The sequence below is a fragment of the Pelophylax lessonae genome, assembly GCF_965119305.1.
Source record: "Pelophylax lessonae genome assembly, chromosome: 5".
In the NCBI taxonomy this organism is placed as follows: Eukaryota; Metazoa; Chordata; class Amphibia; order Anura; family Ranidae; genus Pelophylax; species Pelophylax lessonae.
The window spans coordinates 526,082,469-526,102,891 of record NC_138772.1 but is presented as its reverse complement, the minus strand read 5'-3'; the positions used below and the strand labels follow the sequence as shown (position 1 = coordinate 526,102,891).

Below are 20,423 nucleotides of genomic sequence, written 5' to 3'. Positions count from 1 at the left end.
AAGCCTTTAAAGTGCAAAATATTGTTAATATTCCAATTGAATAAACTTGTTTTCAGCAATTAGCAATCCTCAGAAGACAATCCTGCGTGAGATCGGATGAATGCACCAATTATACCGCAAAGTGTTTCTGGAAATCATTTGAAAATATTGGCAACCAAGTATGATTTCCAGGCTGGATCTGTAAAGGGAATGCCATTCCTAACACATTTCTCTAAAACAAAAAAAACAAAAAAATGCCCTGCTGACATTCTTATCCTTTAGATTTAATACTTTTAACATTATATTCTATAAAAATAATAATGTTTGCATCATATTAAATGTATATTAATTATTTAATAATTAAATAGTATATTATAAGTATATATTTATAATTATAAGTATTACAGTAAACCCCCGCTCCATCGCGGTTCAGTTTTTTGCGGTCCCGGTATATTGCGCTTTTTTCTGTAATGTCATTTTACTAATTAAATCATTGAAAATGAAATATTTTTGTGTTTTCCATTGCTCTGTCTCTCAGTATCTTTTATGTGTTTAAGGCTGCATTCACATGTCAGCGTATGATCGCGGGCAGAACTGCCGCGGTTCCGCCCGCGATTCGGAGATTAATTGCAAATCGCGGGACGCCTAGCGTTGCCCGTTGATTTGCAATAGCCCCCCAAACGCCGAGCGATGTTGCCGCGATTTACGCCCGCCGAATCGCGGCAACATCGCGCAAACAAAATCGCGGGACGCAATACGCTCCAAAGAAGCTCTTGTACTTTTTTGGAGCGTATTGCGTCCCGCGATTTTGTTTGCGCGATGTTGCCGCGATTCGGCGGGCGTAAATCGCGGCAACATCGCTCGGCGTTTGGGGGGCTATTGCAAATCAACGGGCAACGCTAGGCGTCCCGCGATTTGCAATTAATCTCTCGAATCGCGGGCGGAACCGCGGCGGTTCTGCCCGCGATCATACGCTGACATGTGAATGCAGCCTAAATGACTTTCTATTGTTTTAAAAGTGTGTTTAAAGACCTTAAAATGCTTTTAAAAGTACAGTGACAGTAAAAAAAAAAAACATGCCTACAGTGTATTTAACCACTTAAGCCCCGGAAGATTTTACCCCCTTCCTGACCAGGGCCTATTTTGCGATTCGGCACTGCGTGACTTTAACGGACAATTGCGCGGTCGTGCGACTCTGTACCCAAACGAAATTGACGTCCTTTTTTTTTTCCCACAGAGATTTCTTTTGGTTTCTTTTTGATATTTAATTATATATTTATTTACATAGTATAATAGGAGCAGCAGCACAAGTAGCTACCTCAGCAAGGAGTTCTTAGGGAGCTAAAGAAAGGACTTCTTTATGTGAGAAAGCAGTCCAAGGTCAGTTCGGAGTTAACAGGCTGCAAGCCAGCGTTAACCAGCGTTAACCAGCGTCAAGCGGCGTTGACCGGCATCTAGTCAGCGTCAAGTCAGCGCCAAGAAGCGTTTTCAGCTGTCCCTAGCAAATTGTGCATAGTTGAGCCAGAGGAGTATCCCGCTCATTCCCTTCTCCCATCCAAGTTCTCAATACATACAAAAAACTCAGATACAGGACTGGTCATTGTCTCAGCACTCACATTTGAAGGAGCATGCACAAGGGTACTTTTGTTGCACCTGGTGGCCCATATCCAGCACCACAGCTGGGAATCCTTTCTATATATATATATATATATATATATATATATATATATATATATATATATATATGTATATATATACATATATATATTACATTTTTATAATATTAATTTTCATATTATATATATATATATGTATATGTATATATATATATATATATATATATATATATATATATATATATATATGTATATATAATCAAAAAGATAGAGCGGCACTTATAGGCTTTGAAAGGTAAACACACAATAATGACATTTTATATTGATGAGGCACTAGCTCATCCTCCTCAGGACACAGTGTAGTGAAGCAACGGGGCCCATTTCTCTCTGATATGTGTGCAGTGGCAAGTTGGCAACTACTGAACATATACTGTGTATGTGTATATATATATGTATATATATATGTATATATATATATATATATATATATATATATATATATATATATTATAATAACAGTAATAAAATCCCTCTATATAGATGTAAATATTTATACATTTATATAATAATAATAATAATAATAATCACTCTAAATATATTAATGCTTGATTAATATTAAATATTAATATTGTGTGTGTGTGCGGATAGATAAACATATATGTATTTTTGTATAAATTTTAATACTTATTATATTATATTTTCATACATAATATCTTCATATAATATATTACTAATGAGTCTTTAAGCTAGAAAATCTATGCAGATAAGGAATATTAAACATTAAATATTTAAATATTAATAAAAATATTAAATATTAATATTGTGTGTGTGCAAATAGATAAACATAGATATGTATTAATATTTATTATTGCTATATTTTAATAATTATTATATTTTATTTTTATACATAATATCTTCATATATAGTATAAAAAATACTAATGAGTTCCTAAGCTAGAAAATTTATGCAGTTAAGGATGTCCGCATTTTCTCCGACTTTGTTAACATGCAGACTTGTTCCAAGTCAGTGACTGAGAAAGTATTGAAGGCAGAGGACATGACAAATGGCTGGTATACCAGAATTTTCAGGTGTTCAGCCTTGTGTGTTTCTTACGAAAGCTTTACTTTAAGGGGACCTGTCAGGAGGAAATGTATGAGCTACTATTGCTGACCAGTTTCCATAGGTGCATGCTGCTGGTCTTTCTTGTCCTTGCGTCACTACATAGGACTTGATGAATTAAAGGTTATTTTCTTTAAATCCACCCGGCGACTGTGTGCATGTAGCCCTTGGTTCCATTCTTATTCTAATCCTCCTTGTACATTTAATCACGGCTTCACTTATGTCTCTATGCTGGGCACAGCTTCTCCCCAGGCTGAAGCCCAATTTACAAACACCATTGCCCAATGCTGAATAAAAGCAAAGGTTGCACTTTTAGGCAGCGCAGCACGCTGTGTTGAATAAACTTAGATTTTAAATGGTAAGCTTTCACAAGCTTTTACATTTTTTTGTAATTGTACAGTCTCCCTTTATTTTGTAAAGTGCTATGCAAATTGTTGGCGCTCCTCCCCAGGCTGAAGCCCAATTTACAAACACCATTACCCAATGCTGAATAAAAGGAAAGGTTGCACTTTTAGGCAGCGCAGAACGCTGTGTTGAATAAACGTAGATTTTAGATGGTAAGCTTTCACAAGCTTTTACATTTTTTTTGTAATTGTACAGTCTCCCTTTATTTTGTAAAGTGCTGTGCAAATTGTTGGCGCTATAGAAATCCTGTAAAATGATAATATAATATGAATGAAATGTCATTAAAAAAAAAAAGAAACCTTTTTTCAACACATCGCACCTGCGCCCCTACTCATCACACACCGGCATGTGCGCATTGGCTTTATGGAGCCTAACGCACGCCCGCTGGTGTGAATGGAAGGGTGCAAAGGGTTGAAGATGAACATTATGGGGTTGATTTACTAAAGGAAAATAGGCTGTGCACTTTGCAAAGTGGGGTTGCACTCTGCAAGTTGCAGTTGCTCCAGAGCTTAGTAAATGAGCAGAAGCTCTGCTGACTTCCATCATCCAATCATGTGCTGTATTTGTTACTTTCCTTGCACATGATTGGGTCCTCTTTGCAAAGTGAAGATTTATTTCATTTACTAAGCTCTGGAGTAACTGCCCTTGCAGAGTGCAACTGCATTTTGCAAAGTGCACAGTCTGTTTGCTTTTAGTAAATCAACCCCTATGTGACAGGCCCACTTTATTGCTAGTGACCACCTTTATCATATCCTCATCATGGTTGATGTTGGCCATAGTTCCACTTGAACGCTTATTTTACTAGACGCATTACATTGCTTATCCTATAGAGCTTTGCATTGCTATCAGTATGAGTGCATCCGGCGGGGGGACGGGCAGACCTCCGGCTCTGATTGATGGACAGTAAAGCGGAATTATATATATGTTGCGGATAAGCCGCTTGATTTTACAGTTAAATCCAAGTCGCTGAAAACAGGCTATTTTTATGCTGTCCTGGCTGGTGCAGAAACAGATGGGAATGTAAAAGGATTGTGCGTTCAGTTCAGTTATTGGAAAGCGGCACACATGAAATAACAGTCTATTTTTATATATCGTCATTACAGCTCTCATTAACCCTTTACCGCCTCATTTAAGCAAAGGGCAGCAGAAAAGTTGCAGTAACCTCTAGTAGCCAATCAGAAATCATCTGTGGCTGATCAGACTGATGATATGAAATCTGACCGAGTCTCAGTTGCTCTTTGCTCTGGTGTATTAAATCTCTTGGGGCCCGTTCGCATTTGTGCGTTGTGGCGACACACTGTGAAACGCATGCCTTAATGCAACAGAGCTGTCCTGTGTGAGGTGCGTTGTGTTAACATTCATTGTGAATGCCACAGCGCATTTTATAGCAGAGTCTAATGCATATACACCGTGCACTGCAACGTGCTGGGATGATCGGTAGCCCGAGGAACCGATCTGGTATTTGCTGTGTCTGACCAAATAGATTAGCTGAGGAAAGATGGCCCCTGCTCATCTCTATGGTTCTTTTTTTTTTAAAGCATTAGATATATATATATATATATATATATATATATATATATATATATATATATATATATATATAATGCGTTCCATTGTAGAGGAGCGATATGGGGTCTTATAGTTACAGTTCTGGTCCAAAGTAAACAAGGCCTTTTTTTTTTTTTTTAAACATTAGAAAAAAAATATATACTGTATATATACATATCTATCTATCTATCTATATATATATATATATATATATATATATATATATATATATATATATATATATATGTAATATCTATATATTTATTTATTTTATTTAATGCTTTCCATTGTAGAGGAGAGATCCATATACACTGTGCACTGTGATGTGCTAAGTATTCAAAAATTATCATTATAATTTATTACAGATAATTATACAGAGGGAACAATTTACGCAGCACTTCACATATACACTATATTACCAGCCTGCCTTTACATGCACATGAACATCCCAGTCTTAATCCATAGGGTTCAATATCGAGTTGGCCCACCCTTAGCTTTAACAGCTTCAACTCTTCTGGGAAGGCCGTCCACAAGGTTTAGGAGTGTGTCTATGGGAATGTTTGACCATTCTTCCAGAAGCACATTTGTGAGGTCAGGCACTGATGTTGGAGAGAAGGCCTGGCTCGCAGTCCTTGCTCTATTTCACCCTAAAGGTGTTCTTTTGGGTTGAGGTCAAGACTCTGTGCAGGCCAGTCAAGTTCCTCCACTCTAAACTCGCTCATCCATGTCTTTATGGACCTTGCTTTGTGTACTGGTCTAAATCATTTGGTGGAGGGGGGATTATGGTGTGGGGTTGTTTTTCAGGGGTTGGGCTTGGCCCCTTAGTTCCAGTGAAGGGATCTCTTAAGGTGTCAGCATACCAAGACATTTTGGACAATTTCAAATTCCCAACTTTGTGGGAACAGTTTGGGGATGGCCCCTTCCTGTTCCAACATGACTGCACACCAGTGCACAAAGCGAGGTCTATAAAGACATGGATGAGCTGGTTTGGGGTTTAGGAACTTGACTGGCCTGCACAGAGTCTTGACCTCAACCCGATAGAACACCTTTGGGATGAATTAAAGAGGAGACTGCGAGCCAGGCCTTCTGGTCCAACATCAGTGCCTAACCTCACAGATGCGCTTCTGGAAGAATGGTCAAACATTCCCATAGATACACTCCTAAACCTTGTGGACGGCCTTCCCACAAGAGTTGAAGCTGTTATAGCTGGAAAGGGTCGACCAACTCAATAATGAAACCCTAATGACTAAGACTGGGGTGCCATTAAAGTTCATGTGCATGTAACAGCAGGTGTCCCAAAACTTTTGACAATATAGTGTATATTGTACATTCACATCATTCCCTGCCCTCAAGAAGCTTACAATCTAAGGTCCCTAACTCACATTCATGCACATAGTAGGGCCAATTTAGACAGGGGCCAATGAGCCTACCAGCATGTCTTTAGAGTGTGGGAGGAAACTGGAGTACCCAGAGGAAATCCACGCAGGCACAGGGAGAACATGCAAACTCCATGCTGGCAGTGCCGTGTTTGGGATTTAAAATTTAAATAATTTATTTTTTCAGCTCGCGATTCTCTTACTGCTAAAAGTGATCCGAGCTGTTGATTAGCCGCTCGATCACTTTTAGAAGCCCCAGGAACCAATCTTGTATTTGCTGTGGCTGACCACAGAGATTAGCTGAGGAAAGATGCCCTCCACTCATCTCTATGGTCTTGGAGGAGCGGAGCGACATCATGGCGTCATTTCCAGTTCTGGTCCAAAGTAAATAAGGCCTTTTTTTTTTTAAAGCATTCGATCAATATATATATATATATATATATATATATATTTTATCTATTCCTTTCCATTGTAGAGGAGAGATTTGGGGTCTTATAGACCCCAGATCTCTCCATATCGCAAGGAATGTTTACGGTTATGATAAAAAGTGAAAAAAAAAATAAAAAATGAAGGGGACAGTGGAAAAATAAAAAAAGTAATACATTTTTTTTTAAAAATGCCCCATCCTCCCATGCTCACATGCAGTGATGAACGCATACGTAGGTCACGCCTGCATATGTAAACGGTGTCACACCACAAGTGAGGTTTCGCAGTGAATGTCAGAGCAGGAGCAATAATTCTAGCACTAGATCTCCTCTGTATCTCTAAACTGGTAACCTGCACAAATTTTTAAAGCGTCGTTCATGGAGATTTTTAGGTACTGTAGTTTGGCGCCATTCCATGAGCATACGCAAATTTAAGGCATGACATGTTAGGTACCTATTTACTCGGCATAACATCATCTTTCATATCTTACAAAAAGTATAGGGTATATATTGTGTTTTGTTTTGTGTTTTTTTTTTTTTTCGTGGAAAAATAGCATTTATAAAATTGCCCAGGATAGATAGATAGATAGATAGATAGATAGATAGATAGATAGATAGATAGATAGATAGATAGATAGATAGATAGATAGATAGATAGAGATTAGATTGATAGATAGATAGATAGATTGATAGATAGAGATTAGATTGATAGATAGATAGATAAAGATTAGATAGATAGATAGATAGATAGATAGATAGATAGATAGATAGATAGATAGATAGATAGATAGATAGATAGATAGATAGATAGATAGATAGATAGATAGATAGATCAAAATAGACAAAGCAAATAAACAAGCACAGAAGTGCAAACAATAACCCCTCTGCACAAATACTGTGTGATATAAAAAATTGCCACAACTGCCATTTTATTCTCTAGGGCCTCTGATTATATATATATATATATATATATATATATATATATATATATATATATATATATAATGTTTGGGGTTTCTAAGTAATTTTCTAGCAAATAAACACTGGATTTACATATATTTGAGAAGCATGTAGTCACATGATCAGGAACCCATTCCGCTGGCTCCTGTTTAGATGCCGTGCCTATCAGTATGATGAGAGTCTGCAGTAAGTGCACATTTGGAGTTCAACTCCAGGCCACCATGGGTGCCTATGTGTGGGGCTCTGAGGAAGAGGCACAGCCTCGAAACGCGTCAGACCTCCGTCTACATGAGACATTGGACTTTTCTATTGATGCCGCTCTTTGGAATTGATATGCTGGTCTATCACGCATGTTTGTGAGTAGTTGATTTTAAACTTATGTTATTAAAAGCCCGCTGAGGATAATGCGCTAGGCTGGTGCGCCCTTTCTTTGTGTTTGTATTTGCAGTGCCTATGTGTGGTGGCTGGGCGCTAAAATCTATTTTTCCTGCCACTGCATATTTGTGTTATGTGGTCAGCAAGAGGTTAATTAAAAGTGCATATTGAAGCAAGTGAAATAACTAAACTGTGCATGTACACATTTGCGGTTGCGGGGCGGTAAAACTCAACAATTGAGCAGCGTTTTTACTACCCCCTCAACCACTCCCCCTTTAGCAGCACCTGGGGTGTACATGTACTGCTCTGCTTTATGGCAGGAATGATACTCCCTTTCCCTGTGCTATACACACTTGGTCCACTAGGGAGTTAAATCAAATAAAAAAATAAAAATGTAATGATAGCTTTTTTAAGAGCGTGCGTCAATGCATAAAATAAACCATGTGTCGCCGCGTACAATAACACAGAGAGAGAGAGAAGAGTGAATGGAGCCCTAATTATTTCATAGTGAATACATACAGTGACTGCATTCATTTATATTTCTTCAATCTGTGCTCGGAATAAATGAAAGCATTTCAAACATTAAATAATAATTGTAAATGAACCTTCCAGAGGATTATGTTCTCTACACAACATATGTGATAGATTTATTACCCAGCGGAAAGATGCTTCTCCATAGAGGTCTAATAAAACAGAACCCAGCTACAAGCCGGATTGGGAAGTCATACGTGGCGTGCTTTGATTTAAGCTGTTTTTTTTATTTATTTTTTGTTCCTTATTGAAGTCATTGTGGCGATTATCATAACCTATAAATCAATATTTGATTTAATGTGCTGGACGCACGCTAGTGTTGGTTTCATAACAAGAATAATTATTCCATCTGCACACTCCAATAAATATGTGGATCGGTCCCAGAATTAGTGTAATGCCGGCCGGCGCTGTCACACGGTGAGATGCATCATGGATACACTGCTATTATACAAGGAGAATGGGGATTATATAATAACATGGATAGATGGTTAAAAAGATCTAGATAGATAGACGGATGGATGGATGGATGGATGGATAGATAGATAGACGGATGGATGGATAGATAGATAGATAGATAGATAGATAGATAGATAGATAGATAGATAGATAGATAGATAGATAGATAGATAGATAGATAGATAGATAGATCAGTGATAGATAGATAGATAGATCAGTGATAGATAGATAGATAGATAGATAGATAGATAGATAGATAGATAGATAGATAGATAGATAGATAGATAGATAGATAGATCAATAAATCATAGATAGATAGATAAATAAATCATAGATAGATAGATAGATAGATAGATAGATAGATAGATAGATAGATAGATAGATGGACCATAGATAGATAGATAGATAGATAGATAGATCAGTGATAGATAGATAGATAGATAGATAGATAGATAGATAGATAGATAGATAGATAGATAGATAGATAGATAGATCAATAAATCATAGATAGATAGATAAATAAATGATAGATAGATAGATAGATAGATAGATAGATAGATAGATAGATAGATAGATAGATAGATAGATAGATAGATAGATAGATAGATAGATAGATAGATAGATAGATAGATAGATCAATAAATCATAGATAGATAGATAAATAAATGATAGATAGATAGATAGATAGATAGATAGATAGATAGATAGATAGATAGATAGATAGATAGATAGATAGATAGATGGACCATAGATAGATAGATACATCAGTGATAGATAGATAGATAGATAGATTGTGGCGATTATCATAACCTATAAATCAATATTTGATTTAATGTGCTGGACGCACGCTAGTGTTGGTTTCATAACAAGAATAATTATTCCATCTGCACACTCCAATAAATATGTGGATCGGTCCCAGAATTAGTGTAATGCCGGCCGGCGCTGTCACACGGTGAGATGCATCATGGATACACTGCTATTATACAAGGAGAATGGGGATTATATAATAACATGGATAGATGGTTAAAAAGATCTAGATAGATAGACGGATGGATGGATGGATGGATGGATAGATAGATAGACGGATGGATGGATAGATAGATAGATAGATAGATAGATAGATAGATAGATAGATAGATAGATAGATAGATAGATAGATAGATAGATAGATAGATAGATCAGTGATAGATAGATAGATAGATCAGTGATAGATAGATAGATAGATAGATAGATAGATAGATAGATAGATAGATAGATAGATAGATAGATAGATCAATAAATCATAGATAGATAGATAAATAAATCATAGATAGATAGATAGATAGATAGATAGATAGATAGATAGATAGATAGATAGATAGATGGACCATAGATAGATAGATAGATAGATAGATAGATCAGTGATAGATAGATAGATAGATAGATAGATAGATAGATAGATAGATAGATAGATAGATAGATAGATAGATAGATCAATAAATCATAGATAGATAGATAAATAAATGATAGATAGATAGATAGATAGATAGATAGATAGATAGATAGATAGATAGATAGATAGATAGATAGATAGATAGATAGATAGATAGATAGATAGATAGATAGATAGATCAATAAATCATAGATAGATAGATAAATAAATGATAGATAGATAGATAGATAGATAGATAGATAGATAGATAGATAGATAGATAGATAGATAGATAGATAGATAGATGGACCATAGATAGATAGATACATCAGTGATAGATAGATAGATAGATAGATCAGTGATAGATAGATAGATAGATAGATAGATAGATAGATAGATAGATAGATAGATAGATAGATAGATAGATAGATAGATAGATAGATAGATAGATAGATAGATAGATAGATAGATAGATAGATCAATAAATCATAGATAGATAGATAAATAAATGATAGATAGATAGATAGATAGATAGATAGATAGATAGATAGATAGATAGATAGATAGATAGATAGATAGATAGATAGATGGACCATAGATAGATAGATAGATAGATAGATAGATAGATAGATAGATAGATAGATAGATAGATAGATAGATGGACCATAGATAGATAGATAGATAGATAGATAGATAGATGGACCATAGATAGATGGACCATAGATAGATAGATCAGAGATAGATAGATAGATAGATAGATAGATAGATAGATAGATAGATAGATAGATAGATAGATAGATAGATAGATAGATAGATCAGAGATAGATAGATAGATAGATAGATAGATAGATAGATAGATAGATAGATAGATAGATAGATAGAGAGATAGATCAATAAATCATAGATAGATAGATAAATAAATGATAGATAGATAGATAGATAGATAGATAGATAGATAGATAGATAGATAGATAGATAGATAGATAGATAGATAGATAGATAGATGGACCATAGATAGATAGATAGATAGATGGATAGATAGATAGATAGATAGATCAATAAATCATAGATAGATAGATAGATAGATCAATAAATCATAGATAGATAGATAGATAGATAGATCAATAAATCATAGATAGAAAGATACTGTAGACACGGTGAGATTTAACTACATCTAAACTAGCTGCATTATGACGTCATGGATACACTGCTATCTATAATAATAAAATCCAAGTGTCTCTGCGTCCTGTCCCTGTGTCCGTGGGATTGCACTACTGCGCATATGCCCCACAGACAGCCGTTGGGAGTGCAGAGACTTTGCCCCGCCCTACTTCAGTCAGTTAGGGCAGGACTTCCCAAACTGTGGGTGGCAACCCACAGCCGCATCTGAGTGAATAGTTACATAGTTAGTGAGGTTGAAAAAAAGACATCAGTCCATCCAGTTCAACCTATGATGTGTGTGTGTGTTTGCTGTTAACCATACATTGTATACCCCTGTATGTTGTGGTCTTTAAGGTGTCCATCTAATAGTTTTTTGAAACTATCGATGCTCCCTGCTGATACCACTGCTTGTGGAAGAGAATTCCACATCCTTACTGTTCTTACAGTGAAGAACCCCCTGCATATTTTAAGGTTAAACCGCCTTTCCTCTAGTCTTAGTGAGTGGCCACGTGTCTTAGAGCTGATGTAAGGGGGCACTCTCCAGTGGGGACACTGATGTAAGGGAGCACTCTGATGGGGACACTGATGTAAGGAGGCACTCCGATGGGGACACTGATGTAAGGAGGCACTCCGATGGGGACACTGATGTAAGGGAGCACTCCGATGGGGACACTAATGTAAGGAGGCACTCCGATGGGGACACTAATGTAAAGAGGCACTCCGATGGGGACACTAGATTGGATTGCTAGATTGCTAGAGCAACAGGGACGCAGTGCACAGTGCGTGACAGGTCAGACAAGGAGGCTGATGAGGGAGAGACTTAAAGAGGAAGTAAACTCAAAAAAAAAATCCGAGAAAAAAAAAGCCCTGTAAAGAGAAAGGCATAATGAGCTAGTATGCATCGCATACTAGCTCATTATGCAGTACTTACCTTAAAACGAAGCCCCCGCCGTGCCGCCACCTCAGCGACAGGACGGCGACATGTCCTGCCGTCCCGCTTCCGGGTTCGCGTCCTCCGGCCATCTGATTGGCCGGAGGCGCGATTACATCACTCCCGCGCATGCGCGCGGGAGCCGCCGTTCACGGCACTGAGCTCTGAAGGAACGGCACGGGTGGCCGTTCCCTCAGAGCGCCTGCGCCGATGACGTCATCGGCAGTTTGCGCTGTAAATATCTCCTAAACGGTGCTAGTTTGGGAGATATTTATAGCACCTATAGGTAAGCCTTAATATAGGCTTACCTATAGGTAAAAGTTATACAAGAGGGTTTACAACCTCTTTAAAGATATTAAAAGGACATTGTATGAGGAAACTTATACTTGGAATTGCATGAGAAAACTTATACTTGGCAAACCCTTTGACTGTAATTATTGTAGTGAAAAAAGTGAATAGAGCCATGATTAATTTTTAAAGGAAAAAAGCTGTTGCTGTCAGGAAAAGGATAATTTGAGGAAAAATCCTGTCAAACTCAGCAAAGCAAATCTGTGACTATAGAAACGCTGTTAAAGAGGTTGTACACTCGTTTAAAATTTTTTTTTTTTTTTTACAACCTGCAAGAGAAACGCATAATGAGCTAGTATGCATCGCATACTAGCTCATTATGAAATACTTACCTTAGAATGAGCCCCCGCCGTGCCGCTCACTCACCTGTATGACGAGCGACATGTTCAGTCGCCTGTCTTCCGGGATCGCGGCATCCGGCCATCTGATTGGCCGGAGCCGCGGTGACGTCACTCCCGCGCACGCGCACGGGAGCCGACGGTCACGGCACGGGGCTCTGAAGGAACAGCACGATCAGCCGTTCCTTCAGAGCGCATGCGCCAGTGACGTCACTGGCTGCATGAAAGGTAAATATCTCCTAAACGGTACATGTTTAGGAGATATTTACAGTACCTATAGGTAAGCCTTATCATAGGCTTACCTATAGGTACAACTTCCCGAGGAGGGTTTACTTCCTCTTTAAAGGGACATTGCCTGATTGAAATCTACCACTGTAAGTGAATTACTGTGAAAAAAAAAAAAAAAAACATAAAACATAGACATGCTATTAAAGGGACATTTATAAGCAAACTGACTTTGATAGCAAAGAACGCCTACAGAAAATCTGCGAGTGTGATTGCAAAACCTTACAAAAAAATGGAAAGTAAAGACACGTTTTGAACGGGACATTTTGCATATAGAAAGACTGCAGACGCAAAACACGCCTGAATGAAATCTGCGACTGTAGGTGCATTACTGTAAAAAGAAAATCGCAGAACATAGACACGCTATTAACCACTTAAGCCCCGGAAGATTTTACCCCCTTCCTGACCAAGGGGTATTTTGCGATTTGGCACTGCGTGACTTTAACGGACAATTGCGCGGTCGTGCGACGCTGTACCTAAACAAATTTGACGTCCTTTTTTTCCCACAAACAGAGCTTTCTTTTGGTGGTATTTGATCACCTGTGCGATTTTTTGATCATGCGCTATAAACAAAAAAAGAGCGTAAATTTTGCAAAAATAACAATATTTTTCACATTTTTTTATATGAAATTCCCCCCCCCCCCCCAAAAATGTAAAAATCTAAATTTTTTAACATTTTAGGCCAATTTGTTTTATGCTACATATTTTTGGTAAAAAAAAAATCGCAAAAAGCGTATTTTGATTGGTTTGCGCAAAAGTTATCGCGTTTACTAACAAAGGGAAAGATTTTTGTCATTTTTGTTGTTTTTTTTTTTAACGAGTAATGGCGGCGATCTGCGATTTTTTTTTTTGCGGGACTGCGACATTGGGGCGGACAGATCGGACCCTTGACTGACATTTTTGACACTTTTGGGGTTACCAGTGACATTACTACAGTAATCAGTGCTATACATATGCACTGTTACTGTAAAATGACACTGGTAGTGAAGGGGTTAACTTTTTTTTGAGAGGGAGGGGTTGTGTGTGTCCCTAGGGGCGTGATTCTAACTGTGATTGGCTGTGGCTTGAGCTGTAGGAACAATGATCAACGGTCCTACATAGTAGAACCGTATGATCACTGTTTCTACACAGGGGAGAATGACAGGCGGCTTGTTTACATCAGCCGCCCGCCTTTCTCCTGCTGTCACGGACGATCGTGAGTGAGCGGCAGACATCGGGTCCGCCGCTCACACGCGCGGGGGGTCCGTGACCGCGCGGGAGCGCGCCTCCGGCGGCGAGCGCTCGCTCCCCAGAGCCTCACAGGCTAGTGACGTACCAGTACGTCACTTTGCCTGTGAGGGGCTGACCGCCGCAGTATTTGTACTTGCGGCGGTCGGCAAGTGGTTAAAGGGACATTTATAAGCAAACTTACTTTAGTAGCAAAGTACGCCTTACTGGAACAAGTCAGTTTTTACAAATGTTTGACCACATATGTTCTAGCGCCTGTTAATTTAACGGGCTTAATGTCTAGTTGTTTAATAATAGCATAGATAGATAGATGGTTAAAAGAGATAGATAGATAGATAGATAGATAGATAGATAGATAGATAGATAGATAGATAGATAGATAGATAGATAGATAGATAGATAGATAGATAGATAGATAGATAGATAGATAGATAGATAGATAGATAGATAGATAGATAGATAGATAGATAGATCAGGATAGATAAAAATATATCATGGATAAATATTATAGATACATTGATCACTGTTTATTTAAAGGTAAAATAGAAAGAAAGAAGTGCTAAGTACCCATGCATGGTAATATTGGGTTTTGGTTCTGGTTATCCGGGTTTTATTACTGCCCAACTGTACCCAGATATTTCTGTGTGGAGGAATGCACCTAATACTATGTATAATGATAGCACTAGAATACTAATACAAGGCATGGAAATGTATCACCATCATGGCGGTGTAAATGACACGATTACTGCACAGTATAGCCCCAGGCTGAGCACATAGATCTATAGGCAATACAGGAGACTTCCTCTGCAGCTCATCATTCATTTTATTTATTTATTTTGCTTTGTCCTTGACCCCACTTGAATGGGTCTATATATGTAATAGGTGGGGACAGGGACATGTTCTTTCTTTTTTTTTATGTGTAGTTTTCATATGTATACAGTATGTGATTGATCTATGTCTATATTATATATTTCCGCACTATGGAACTAGTTTTATATATATCTGCTGCCCCCCCACTGTGACTAACCACCAAAATGGTGAGGAGAGTGACATGAAAAGTGGGTGATGGCGCTGCTCTATGATATCCCCAGTAATTCGTAAACAAATGCAATACTAATGGATAAATGTGTATGACATTTTAAAAATAAATAGATCAGAAATCAATATGTCATATGTGCAAAATCACAAATCAATATGAACCTGTGCGAACCATTAATTGTGAAAAATATGCCAAAAAAGTGCAAGTGCCAAATTTTAAACTCACAGTGAATAACATATATGAAATTCATAGAATAATTAAAAGAATTTATATATATATATATATATATATATATATATATATATATATATATATATATATATATATAGATATATATATATATATATATATATATATATATATACAGTATGTATATATATATATATATATATATAATTTTTATAATATATATAATAATATAATATATATAATTGTAATTAAATATAATTACAATAATATATATATATATATATATATATATATATATACAGTGGGTTAGTAGAAGCCCCCTTTTGATCTAATACAGCCAGGAGTCTTTTTGGGAAAGATGCAACAAGTCTTTCACACCTGGATTTGGGGATCCTCTGCCATTCCTCCTTGCAGATCCTCTCCAGTTCTGTCAGGTTGGATGGTAAACGTTGGTGGACAGCCATTTTTAGGTCTCTCCAGAGATGCTCAATTGGGTTTAAGTCAGGGCTCTGGCTGGGCCATTCAAGAACAGTCACGGAGTTGTTGTGAAGCCACTCCTTCGTTATTTTAGCTGTGTGCTTAGGGTCATTGTCTTGTTGGAAGGTAAACCTTCGGCCCAGTCTGAGGTCCAGAGCACTCTGGAGAAGGTTTTTGTCCAGGATATCCCTGTACTTGGCCGCATTCATCTTTCCCTCGATTGCAACCAGTCGTCCTGTCCCTGCAGCTGAAAAACACCCCCACAGCATGATGCTGCCACCACCATGCTTCACTGTTGGGACTGTATTGGACAGGAGATGAGCAGTGCCTGGTTTTCTCCACACATACCGCTTAGAATTAAGGCCAAAAAGTTCTATTTTGGTCTCATCAGACCAGAGAATCTTATTTCTCACCATCTTGGAGTCCTTCAGGTGTTTTTTAGCAAACTCCATGCGGGCTTTCATGTGTCTTACACTGAGGAGAGGCTTCCGTCGGGCCACTCTGCCATAAAGCCCCGACTGGTGGAGGGCTGCAGTGATGGTTGACTTTCTACAACTTTCTCCCATCTCCTGACTGCTTCTCTGGAGCTCGGCCACAGTGATCTTTGGGTTCTTCTTTACCTCTCTCACCAAGGCTCTTCTCCCCTAATAGCTCAGTTTGGCCGGACGGCCAGCTCTAGGAAGGGTTCTGGTCGTCCCAAACGTCTTCCATTTGAGGATTATGGAGGCCACTGTGCTCTTAGGAACCTTAAGTGCAGCAGAAATCTTTTTGTAACCTTGGCCAGATCTGTGCCTTGCCACAATTCTGTCTCTGAGCTCTTCAGGCAGTTCCTTTGACCTCATGATTCTCATTTGCTCTGACATGCATTGTGATCTGGAAGGTCTTATATAGACAGGTGTGTGGCTTTCCTAATCAAGTCCAATCAGTATAATCAAACACAGCTGGACGCAAATGAAGGTGTAGAACCATCTCAATGATGATCAGAAGAAATGGAAAGCACCTGAGTTAAATATATGAGTGTCACAGCAAAGGGTCTGAATACTTAGGACCATGTGATATTTCAGTTTTTCTTTTTTAATAAATCTGCAACAATGTCAACAATTCTGTGTTTTTCTGTCAGCATGGGGTGCTATGTGTACATTCATGAGGAAGAAGAATGAACCTAAATGATTTTAGCAAATGGCTGCAATGTAACAAAGAGTGAAAAATTTAAGGGGGTCTGAATACTTTCCATACCCACTGTATATATATATATATATATATATATATATATATATATATATATATATATATATATATATATATATTATGTATATATATATATATATATATATATATATATATATATATATATATATATATATATATATATATATATATATATACAATTAGCTATATAATTCATAAAATAAGTTCATAGGATATGAAAAGTGTGAAATCTTGTCAATAAGGACAGCGTCCTTTTATTAAAATTCTTCTTGTGATCTTGCTGTGCCTTCTAGTTCTACCGGTGGGATACCTCCAGTGATGATGTAGCACTCTGGTAAGATCACAGCATGCAGTGATCCCCAGTGTCTTCACCCGTGTCCCCCACCTGGTATCGCACTCACCAGATATCCCACCCCTTACAACAGGAGTATCTCACTGTATATAAATATGCCTGGTTAATGTGGCTGCTCCAAGGTCTCCTTATGCTCCCCCTCATATACAATGGTATAGTGCAGTGATGGTGAACCTTGGCACCCCAGATGGTTTGGAGCTACATTTCCCATGATGCTCAACTACACTGCAGAATGCATGAGCATCATGGGAAATGTATTTCCAAAACATCAGGGGTGCCAAAGTTCGCCATCACTGGTATAGTGGCATCCTCTCGTATGGGTCAATAGAATAAGACAGAAACAGCCCCCATAGTGTAAAAACGTAAAGTCAAAGTTTATTGATAAAAGTAGTGCACTCACATAAAATACTCAATCAGTTCACATGAAATCCAGAAAGTCCAGGACGTTGCACGCTCCACAGACACAAACCACGAAACCGGAAGTGGAGCAACAACGCTTGGCTCCGCCCTACATGTTTCGCCACTCGCGGCTGCTTCAGATGATATCAGAATGGGGAAACGCATGGGGCGGAGTCAAGTGGGGCAGGAAGTGATGGGAAATCTCCTCACCGACTCACCAACTGACAGGTGTTATAACCCTTCCTTTGTATTATCCAAAAAAAAAAAACAATTTTTTTTTAATGATTTCTTTTTATAAAGATTTTTTAAAGAAAATATCAAATTACTAATAAAGTTTCATCCAATTTTTTTTTTTTTTTTTTTTTAAATACAGAAGTTGTGTTACTGGCCAGATCACCAGGTGAAAACATAAGGGAAAAAAGCCTAAAAAAAAAAAAAGAAAATGAATGCAGCCACCACTAATGATTGAAATTGATAAGTTACAATATACTATATTACAATATTGGTACTGGGGTTAATACTGTTTTAAAGAAACCTAATTGTGCTGAGTATCCTAGGAAATCAGTATGCTCCTCTGCACCATCTACTGGCCATAATGTGGTATTTTCCACATTCACACTTTTTTCAATAAATAATATTTGATCTGCAAAGATTATATCCTGAGAACATTCAGTTTTGCACAAAATAATATTTTACATGCAGTTTCCATGGGTGAACAGCTATGCGTTTTTTTTTTTTTAAATACAGGCCAAAGACATGTGTGTAACTTACTCTGAATATAAAAAGTATAGGGTTTTTTTTCTGACCCCTACCTCTGCTTATGCATTTTTTTTTTTTTTTGTTCAGTTTAAATTGCTTAAGTTTGAGGCAATTCAGCTTTTTTCAACATTTTTGAAGGTTTTTCTTTATTTACAAGGTGGTGCAAAAATCATATATATATATATATATATATATATATATATATATATATATATATATATATAACATAGACATTCACATATACAGTATATTTATAGCATATATTGTATGTATTATATATATTTATTTATATGTTATATTTATATACACATTTACATATACAGTATATTTATTGCATATATTGTATTTATTATTATGCATAGATGTGTGTAAATGTTATATATACTTTTTAAATATATGTATATATATACTATGTTTGTTTTTATATATATATATATATACACATATATGCTGTGTATATACTGTGGTATCTGGCACCAAGCCGTCAGTAGCAGATCCTTTAAGTCCTGTATGATGTGAGGTGGGGCCTCCATGGATTGGACTTTTTTTTTCCAGCACATCCCACAGATGCTTGACTGGATTGAGATCTGGAGAATCTGGAGGCCAAGTCAACACCTCAAACTTGTTTTTGTATTCCTCAAACCATTATTGAACCATTTTTGCAGTGTGGCGGGGCGCATTATCCTCCTGAAAGAGGCCACTGCCATCAGGGACTAGCGTTTCCATGAAGGGGTGTACTTGGTCATCAACAATGTTTGGGTAGTGGGTATGTGTCAAAGTAACATCCACATGAATGGCAGGACCCAAGGTTTCCCAGCAGAACATTGCCCAAAGCATCACACTGGGGTTCATTTACTAAGGGAATATTGACTGTGCACTTTACATGTTCAGTTGCACTCATTTAATCCCTTAGTGGATGTCATGTGGTAAAGCTTCACTTTGTAAAGAATATCGTCACTTTTTGACAGAGCACTTCCACTTCTACTCAAGTCACTTTTTGCTCGAGCCCTTGTACTTTTACTCAAGTATGGGTTTCGAGTACTTTATACAAGTGTGCCTGCAAGGAAAAAAAAGCAGCATTTTTGCTTTCATATAGCTTCTGCTCCTTTACTAAGCTCTGGAGCAGGGCCGGGACAAGGGGTGGGCAGGAGGGGGGTGTCCTGGGCGCAGTGGTTTATTGCAGGGATGGGGGCATCCTTACCCTAACCCTAAGAGAAGGAAGGGGGAGCAGTTTGGTATCTTTGCCCTGGGTGCTGGATGACCTTGTCCCGGCATTGCTCTGGAGAAAATGCCCCTGCAAAGTGCACAGTCTGTTTGCCTTTAGCCTTCTTCCCATCCTTGTGCCACCTCTTCCCCAGGTAAGCTACGCACGTGCCCCCAGCCATCCACATTATGTAAAAGAAAATGTGATTCATCAGACCAGGTCACCTCCGTCCATTGCTTACTGGTCCAGTTCTGATACTCACATGCCCATTGTAGGTGCTTCTGGCTCTGAACAGCATGGGCAC

General features: G+C 37.8%; 1 protein-coding gene across 2 annotated transcripts in view; it reads left to right on the top strand.

Annotated features, from left to right (window-relative positions):
- ADCY8 (adenylate cyclase 8) overlaps positions 1-20,423 on the top strand; it is a 523,977-nt gene that overhangs the window by 204,267 nt on the left and 299,287 nt on the right. The gene's annotated exons all lie outside the window — the stretch shown is intronic.